Source organism: Athene noctua, chromosome 1, assembly GCF_965140245.1.
Source record: "Athene noctua chromosome 1, bAthNoc1.hap1.1, whole genome shotgun sequence".
In the NCBI taxonomy this organism is placed as follows: domain Eukaryota; kingdom Metazoa; phylum Chordata; class Aves; order Strigiformes; family Strigidae; genus Athene; species Athene noctua.
The window spans coordinates 179,255,212-179,264,611 of NC_134037.1; the positions used below are offsets into that span (position 1 = coordinate 179,255,212).

Below are 9,400 nucleotides of genomic sequence, written 5' to 3' on the forward strand. Positions count from 1 at the left end.
AATCTACCATGAGGCACTGTATCTGCATGTTAGCGATACGGGTGTTCTCCAAAACATTCAGTCATATCCAGATAATGGGACAGGTATGAAGCACTCAGATCTTGCCCTCAAAAGCACTACACTAATGCCTGTACATTTCCTTTCTTCATGTGCATTCACATGTTCTCCCCATAAACATGTGACTGGAACTCTGTGGATTCGGTTCATGTTTTGGCTCCTCTGCTCCTTGAGCGACTACTGGCAAGGGACCAGACAAGCCAGGAACGCTGCAGCATTGCTCCCCTGTGCGGTCAGGAAGCTGTGGTGCCGCATGCTTTGAAATCAAACCCTGACCCCTGGCAGCAGGGCCCGCACCTCTGACCTAGCTCCTTGCCACGCTGACCACGGACTCTCAGTCACAGCAGAGGCGCCGAGGGAAGGGCAGAGCCGTCACGCCCAAGGGGATTTGTTACTGTTCACTGCTAGCACAACAGCCCCGGAGGAATCTGCTGCTTCTGGCAGTGTATCGATAGTATGGGGACACTGCAATTTTGAACACACACACACGCCACCAAACTATTCAAAAATATGAGGTGTCAGTACAAGTACGGTATTTTAATATCACCAGTACAGTCTTGGGTCCGGTCCTTGGCATCATTCATCCTCATCCACAACACATCACCTTTTCCCCCAGTCTGTCCTTCCACCCCTCTCCGAAAGCTGGGGAAGGGCTGCTTGCTGCTGTGCAGGGTGATGGAACAGAGTATAGCAGCCACTTCTGTGGGGTCAGTGTGAGGAACTGAGTCCAAAGAGACCACAGGTTATCAGGCATGCTGTGGTGGGAGAAAGCTCCACGCAGATGGGCACAAGATGGGGATCACCACGCCCCTTGCTCTGCAGCCTCTCCTCGTGGCAGAGTCCCACCAAGACTGGCTAGGGAGCAGAAGATTTCTGAGAACAGAGACAAACTAAGTTCTTCACCCTCCTGCCCCTGCTCCAAAGGTCTAATCATACTGTAACAAGGTATTTTCAGGATTTTTTTGCCATCAGTCTGGTGACAGTCCTAGAGGCATCAACCACCAACCACTGTGAAGGACAGAATGATGAAATCATCTTTTGGGACTGACAGCTGCCCTTACTGTGACAGAACGTATGCATTTCTTAATGTGAAAAAGATATTTAAAGTCCCAAACCAGCAAAGAAGAAGGCACTGTGTGAATGCACTGGTTTGATTGACTGAGGCTAGTCCTTTGGAGTTCTAGAATCCCAGACACAAGCTTCCACTTTCAAAGCTGTTCCTCTCCTGTGAGATGAGGCAGTAAACAGAACATACCAGGTGCGATAATTCTGCCTGACCCAGAAGAGTTTTGATGTTTGCTTTTCTGGCAGGATGCATTTTCCCTGATCAGAATTACAGTAGCTAATCATTTATGTATGATCACACTGTTCTGCCAAAATGCATGCAAACAAAAATACATCATAACCTCTCTCCACTGCACGCTGGGGATACACATTATTTATGAAACATTTACTGTACCTGATAAATTCATCTATATTGGCCTTTACCAAGATCTCTGCATAATGAGAGGCTACAAGATCTGTTCCAATGGCCAACAAATCCCTCAGACAGGTTTCATCCAAGATCAGTGGGAGAGGAATCAAACTTTTAGATGTTAGGTTCTGTAGGACATAAAGTCTCCACTGTCTGTTTTCTTTTGTTATTCACGGAAGTTGTCCACCTGTCTTAATGACGTGACCAAGCAACCTGATGAAGAGTCAGTCTTTCTGGACTGAGAGACCTCTCCAGTTACCTGTGGGGATCACAATAACATGCAACTTGAGGAAACACAAATTTGCTTTCCAAATTAACCTTTCCTGTTCGAGTCCAAGAACACAGGCTGTACCAAACAAGGCCATTCTACCTAGGGCAAAGAGAACATACCAGTCCCACAAGGTCACACACACTACCGCATTTTTGTTCAGTGGTCATGTATTACATGCACACTTAAGATGATGAAAAGGGTTTTAGCATCAACAGCTGCAACAGAAAGTAGGCCAAAACATTCTGACAATATGTTGTTGAGCAGTCTAGCATGACAAGAAAAAACGAAGTTATGTTGCTAGTGCAGAAATCAGGACATCCCTTTACAAGCAGCCCTTCCTGATGTAATAGCACATATTCGGTTTTCCAAATACTTTGGAAACATTAACCTCCTGACAGAGCCTCCATGCAGGCATTCCTCATACATAATTCAAATTCTGCTTCAGGCCTATTTCTCAGAAGCACCCACTACAAAGTGATTGTAACCGATATTTTTCAGAAAAACTGAAGATAATCACGGTCAAAGTGATTGTGCTGTCAGAGCCCTTACTGTGGTTCCCCTCCTCTTACCCTACCAAGCTCAAAGAAGTATTTTTATGTGACCCAACAATTTTAAAGTACTAGCCAGGGGAGAAGTCCCTGCCTGAGAGACCTGGATATCCAGTCACAAACAGAATAACAAGAACAGAGAAAATTGAGAGAAATACATGTCCAGAACAATTCTAAATTCTGTCTCAGTCAGTTAGATGACAGAACTCTGTTCTCACAAACCCAAAGGAGTAGGTTAATTTGGGTGAACAGGAAAAGACATCTCCCCCCCACTGACAAGTCTGGGTGAGATGATGAATAAATAGCATTGAAACTAGCAAGGATGCTAGTTTCAATGTCAGGCAAAAAGAACACAAAATCAGAAATGTGAAAGAAAGGCAGTTGTAGGGCCTCCAAACTCCCGAAGGCCAAAAAACTAGACCAGAACACTATGGAAGCATTAGGATACCTTCTGTAAAAATGAGAACAAATTTTTTTAAAAAAGGAAAATTTCCCAAATTATCAGTTGAATGCACATTATTCTGGGAAGCAATGACTAATGACCTAATTTGTGCAACTCTACTTCCCTCACAAGTTAGCTTCAGCCTCCGCTTAGAGCCTATAGAGATGATAGTGATCTACAGCACTCAGGTTTTGCCAAACCTTAGTAAAGCAACATGAGGAAAAATAAATGGGCACAAGAATTGCCTAACAACAGCTTGATCTGCATTTGGTTGGTCTGGTGAACCATAAGGTGCACAGGCTAGTGCAAAATCTACATCCTGAAGCCTCAAGCCTACCAGACTGCCTCCTCCCAAAAGGCATCTCTGAGTTAAACCAGACTCTCCAAGACAAGGAGGGTACACAGATTTGACTTGCACACTAATGATCAGTATGCAAAAGGATTTTTAAAAAGCATTTTAAATTGTTTTTTAAAGACTGGGAACTGCCAACTATTAAGTGCAGCCATCACATACATGGTAGGCGGTCAGCAAAGTCTATGGAAATAATTTTCTTCACCTTTGTTTTCATCTTATCCTTATGAAATTGCTTCTAATGGCAAAAAAGACAGTTTTCTATCTTGTAACACTAAGTCACCTGCTGCTTCAGCAAAATATTATTGATTTCAAGAGTCAAGGCAACCACAGTATTTACTACAAACCATACACTGTTTTGCTTATAGGCACCATATGCTTCTGAAAATTAACAAACTTGTCTTTTATATTCTAAATAATAGCTTCTGTTTGTAAATTTTAATCACAGTCCTATAAACACTGTACAGGTGCCTTAATTGGTACTTCCACAAGCCACTCCCTTTGGGATGTGAGGATTTAGTATGATGAGGACTGAGGTACTATGAATAGCACAAAACAGCCGGGTAAAACATAATAATAAATAAAGGCAATTATTGTGTGGTGTAACTTGACAAAAAGCTCCTGAATGAATGAGTACCTGATGCAGATGGGCACAGAACTGCACTGAAACAGCTGCGCTGCTCTGTACCCTCACAAAGAGCCATCTTCCGCAGTAGCAGCACCATAAACCCACAACCTAAGTAATCTTGGATATTGCTGGATGGGAGTAGGGGCTGAGCAGATGGTAAGAGGAGCTCGATCAGCTTCCCTTTAACAAAGACACACCTATGAACGCTTAGACCTCATCGTGCTACATCCACATGTAACAAAACTTTTTTTTTTTTTTTTTTGGGGGGGGGGGGGGGGGAAGAAATCCAGTCGCAAAGGATTATCATCCACACACCCCCCCCACACACACACCCCGGCCGAGCCGCGCAGGGAGAAACACCGCTGCCTGAGGCCTGGGGGTGAGGCGGAGAGCGCGGGCGCGGGGCGCCCCCTGCTGGCAATGCCGTACCGCAACGGGAGCCGGCCGCAGCCCCGCCCAGCGGCCCGGGCCGCCCCCCGCAGCCGCTCCGGTCCCCTGCCGCAGGCACTCGCGGGCTTTACGTGCTACACGACGAGGTGTGGCAGGGTGGGAAGGAGGGCGAGGGGGGAAGGTCCGCTTTCAGGGCCTCCACCCTGCGTGTAAAGGAAAATTCTCGACGCTCTCGAGGTGGAGTTTAGAAAGCGAAAGGTCTTGCTTTCACGTCTCGTTTTAAAAACACCGATTAGGGTGTCCCGTGCTGTGTCTGAGGGGATAAATGGTTAACTTTCGCAGATCCATTGGGCACCACACGACAGCTTCCTAATGGTCATTACTGACACGGACATACTTCAGGCTGTGCTGTCTCTACACACCGTCTCCTGCACCGAGGACATCACCTACACCTTCTTCCCCCACCGCGAAGAGCGCTGAAAACGCTATGCAGTAAGCGGTGCAGCGCCCGACTGATTTCCACGAAATCCACGCGGCCAGGCCGCCCCGAAGCGGCTGGGGTGTTGCTGCACCTCTCACGGCGCTCAGCCTGCCTCTGCCATGCTTTGGTCAACCTGCAGGGTACCGAGGGGAAATGCACCAAGGCAACGACCTCCGTTCTCCAGTTAATGCGAGCACAGGAGCAGCAGGATGCGCAGGAAGGGGCTTGCCAGCTATTTCCCAAGTGGGGCTGGAGGTGATCACCTTAGGGGCGCACAGCCTGCCAGCAAGGACGTACCGAAGGGAGCGCTCGCAGCACCCACGAAACGCAGCGTCAGGACCGGGGCCCTCCAGGTGCATTACCCGCCTCTCTGGGCCGGGTCTGGTGGGGCAGACCTGGGCCCGAGGCCGCCAGCTGAAAGGCCCGAACGCTCGGAGACACTCCTACAGCACCCGCACAAAAGCAGTTTACCTTGGGCTTCCCCACAGCGGCACAGCTGGTAAAGTGATTTACCCCCTTCACTGCTCCTCTGGAGCTATCTGAGGGGCAGAAAACGCGTTAAGATAATGCTTTAATGACTACATTTTTAATTAACCAGCAACTTAAAAAAAAAAAAAAAAAAGAAACCACAAAAACTCCCCAGACAATAAAAGCGCGGGGGGTGCAGCTGCGGGGAGCTGGCCGGCACTCCCGCCCTCCGGAGCGGTGCCCCAACGGCCCGCCGCGCGCCCAACGGCGGCCCGCGCGGGGGCGGCGCGGGAGGAGGCGCGCGGCGTCTCGTCGATAGGGGCAGTGCCGCCGCGCACGGCTAACGTGGCGGTTCCATAGTGTAGTGGTTATCACGTCTGCTTTACACGCAGAAGGTCCTGGGTTCGAGCCCCAGTGGAACCAGCAGCGGCCGCGTCGTTTTTGTGTTTACTTTCAGTCTCACGTCATTTGCGATGAGGCTCGGTTTGCTTCTTTTCTCCCCAAGACGGGCAGCCCCATAAACACTGAAAGTAAGTGCGGCGGGGCCAGCCTGCGGCAGAGGAGGAGCTGTGCTGTGCAAGGAGAGCAGAAAAGCCCCTCCGGCAGGAAATATTGGCGTTGCAGCATCCTTTCTACGGGCCCTGTGCAATAGCACATATTTCAGACTATGAACATACTATAGACAGTGTCCCTGCAGCCGTTGCTTTTTTCCCCTAAAAAGCTCCGTTTCTGCAATAACGTCAAACAAAATGCAGAGACTCAGTGAGGGCTGGCTCGAGCCAGCGCTCTGAGGTGCTGAAGCAGTGGGCGCTCTCTCCACCTGCCTGCCTAGCACAGCAGTGCAGGACAGGATTTACAAGTTTTTAATCTGGCCGCTCACCATACTGTACTCCCTGGGCGCCATTTCATAGTGGCCGGTAGCCCCCCAGCCTTGGGTGTGGAGGGGAGGACCACAGTGGCACAGGGGCTGTGGGCCTCTGTGACGAGGCCTTGCTGAGCTGCGGGTCACCTGGGCAGGGGGACGGGCAGTTGGAAGCCTAATAAAAGAGTGTTGCCCCTCCTTTTAAGCCTGCTCGATCTACGGGCCGTTTGGGGCCATTGTGTGTCTTCCTTTGGGCCCCAGGTGTAACAGGCTTGGGCTGGCTGCTGTGGTGAGGTGCAGACAGGGTCTCTCCCTGCCATGGGTCAGAGGTTTTGTCCTCGGCACAGCTGAATGCCACCTACGAGAGCAGCCTTTCCCCGCCAGCACAGGTGAGGGATCCCCACCTTACTATGGTCCCTCAGCTGGGTAACCAAGGGGATTGCTGAGACCAGAGGCAGCCATGGTGGCAGCAGGGAGAAGCAGTGGCCTGTGCCTCCTCCCAGGCAGGGCCAAGGGCATGCGAGCACCTACGTGGCCGTGGTGAAGGCTGCAGCCTGACACATCCCCAAGGAGAGGTCTCACCGGGGCTGACTGGAGCACTGTTGCTTTCACCTCTGTGTTTGGAGAAGTGTTTGAGTGCTGAGGGGAGGTCAGTGCTTTTCACAGTGCACAGCTAACAAGCACAGTTAACTTTGTCCTTGTTTTCCCCTGTACTGTGTGTATCGTTTTTATTAATTGGGAAAGAAAGAACCAATCTCAGCTTGCCTCAGAGCAGTTTAACTTGTGAGTTATAACATGTTGTCTCGTTTTGCACATGCAAGCCTTTAGAAAAGGGTAGCCTCTGGGCATGGATGCTGCCATGGCATCTGTCTGTGCGTGGGAGTCCTAATGAGTGCTGGGGCCAAGACATCTCTGCAGGAGGAGGAGAGTCCCTTAGCTCTGCTGAGCTGGAGTTTGCTCTTGAGACTCTTAGGAGGGTCAGAGCAGGAGGGTGTGATTTACTTATCTTAAAGATGAAAGAGAAAAACTTGCTTAACTTACTTTAATCAGGGTCTTATTAAGAAACTTACCTTTATCATCATCATCTTAAGAAAACCATTAACCTTTATCAGTGCTTGCTCTTACTAAAGAAACACTCTGGGGTATGGGCAAGCTGAAGTTAGATACTGCGATGCAATGCAGGAATGCCCGGGCCAGGTTGCAAAAGCTCTTATGGGTAGAAAGCACCCATATATTACATAGTGAGACCTGGCAGGATAAGGTCATAGCATTAAGCACTGTAATGACGCTAAGGGCTGCATATCCTGCAGCCACAAGGCACAGACATACAGAGGTCTGGCTTTCCTCTGCTTAGCTTGGTTAGTGATGTGTGTGAATCCCTTGGGAGGTGAAGTCAAAGCAATGTATCCTGCCTCTTGGGTAAACTGTCTTCCACAGATGGGCTGCTTCCAGCATACAGGCTCAAGCTGAATCAGCTATAGCTAGACTTCTCCTAATGTAGGGTATGCAAGCCTTTGATGCAGGTGCTCCCTATGTAATAGGGATGGTGATCCCATGGTGCCTACCCTGCCAACAACAACCTCAAATCCCCAGGTGCATGCGTTACAGGGAGTGGACCTGATCCTGGTGGCCAGCACCACGTAACTACCTGCATTGTGTTTTCTTACATTTAGGAAAAAGAATCCTTTTCAGAAAAAGACTTAAGATCACACTTCAGCCTTGTGGAAAGAATATCTTAGTTCAAGAGCCAGATCTTCAGCATGTGTAGACCGTCATAGTTCCATCCATTTCAAGGGGATCCAGCTCCTGACAGTTTGACTCAAGCTCTGAAAGTGTTGACAGTCTTGCTCTCTCAGAACATCAGTATCCTGCTTCTGAGAGATGCCTGTGGTTCACACATAGATGTATAAATGTGTATTTTGTACGTTCCCTAACTGTGCTAAAACCAAAGTGCGCCAGTCATACATTTGTGCTGAGGCATTGTGCGTTGTGTGCATTCAGCTCCCAGACACATGAATCTGTGTGTGCCATTCTGATGTAGCTGTCTGGCGCTTACTTTGGGAAAAACACAAAATTGTTATGTGGAGTTGCACTTTCCTCTCACACGTGAGTGCTTTTGCTTCCTGCTTCCACTCCGAGAGCACATGCACATTCTGCCGGTCAGTCAAGCGCCATGGAGGGTTTTGTGCCCATGTACATGTTTTGAGAGCTTGTGGATGCACAGCTCTGCCCTGCTCAGAAGCAAATCCTTTTCTCATAAGGAGAAAGCTACAGGCAGAAAGCATTAAGTCTGCATAAGATGCTGGCATGGGACTTCTCAAATGGTGCTGAGCTATATCTATATCTGTTAACAAAGCAAGGCCAAGGCAAGGCCTGGAGCACTGGCCTCTGCTCATCCATGGTGTTTAATTCTTAGCAAACTCCTGGTGAAATTGTGGTTCAGGCCAGCTAACTCAGTTGTGGAAGGACATGTGCCAGGGAGCACCCCTGGGCAGGGTGTCAAACAACCTCCACTCGGCTTTGTTTCCCCTGCTGCCATCCCAGGGATTTCGTACCCTTACATACCTCTGAGCCTTCATGCCCTGGAAATGCAAGATGTACTCTCAACTTCATGGACTAAAAGCATCCCCCAATGGTGCAGGGTGGCCTCTGTGTTATTATTTCCCACAAGCCGGTGAAAGAAAACAGATCAAGATATCTGAGGGCCATGAAAACGTACCAAAATGTCTTAAGGCCAATGGGACATGAGAGAAGATATGTGGCCACAAGAGTGAACCTGCCCAGGCAGTTCCCGCCCCTGTTTCATGTAGCCGTGTGGATGTCACCAAACTGCCCTACTTTGAACCATTTGTACTAGTCACAGTTTTGTTCCATAATCAATGCCAGGCTAATTTTTATCCTTTCTTAAATTTTATTTTTATTTTTTATAAAGGGCAAATGTAGTCCTTTCTGGTGCTGTATTGTGTACTGGCTTTAAAATGTGTTCTGTCTTCTGTACCTGGAAGTATTTGTACGCTTGCTAAGAATTAACTACGTGATTCATTTAGCAATGTTGTCTGCAGCGACAGCACAGTTTTGCTGTTTACAGTTATTAAAATGAAGGACCGTTAACACCATTAGACACAGAGGGTCTGAACTGCATAGTATTTATACAGACACTTTAAGGCTCTTCTACTCTTCATGTGAACCAATTGGGTTTTTTTAATGCTACAAACACATTTTTAAACAAAGGCTTTTTTCTGTGGGGAGGGAATTTTATAACTGGGGAGCCACCAGTCTTGAGGATGTCCCTTCAGATGAGATGTTCTTTGATAATAACTGTACATTTCTGAACATGATCCCTGAAATACTGCATTTCTTACACAAAATCAACATCTATTTGAAGGTGGAGTTGACTATAAACCAAGTTGATTTTAAACTGCTTGGG

At 48.3% G+C, this 9,400-nt stretch overlaps 1 protein-coding gene and 1 non-coding gene across 2 annotated transcripts in view; one reads left to right on the forward strand and one right to left on the reverse strand.

Moving 5' to 3' along the window:
- Positions 1-5,467, reverse strand: part of PPEF1 (protein phosphatase with EF-hand domain 1) — a 42,456-nt gene extending 36,989 nt beyond the window's left edge. Inside the window, exon 1 of the mRNA XM_074906542.1 lies at positions 5,115-5,467. The gene's annotated coding sequence lies outside the window, so the exon portion shown is untranslated. The remainder of the gene's footprint in view (positions 1-5,114) is intronic.
- TRNAV-UAC (transfer RNA valine (anticodon UAC)) lies at positions 5,462-5,534 on the forward strand. The gene has a single exon. It is a non-coding gene; the product is annotated as a tRNA-Val (tRNA).
- The last annotated feature ends 3,866 nt before the right edge of the window (positions 5,535-9,400 follow it).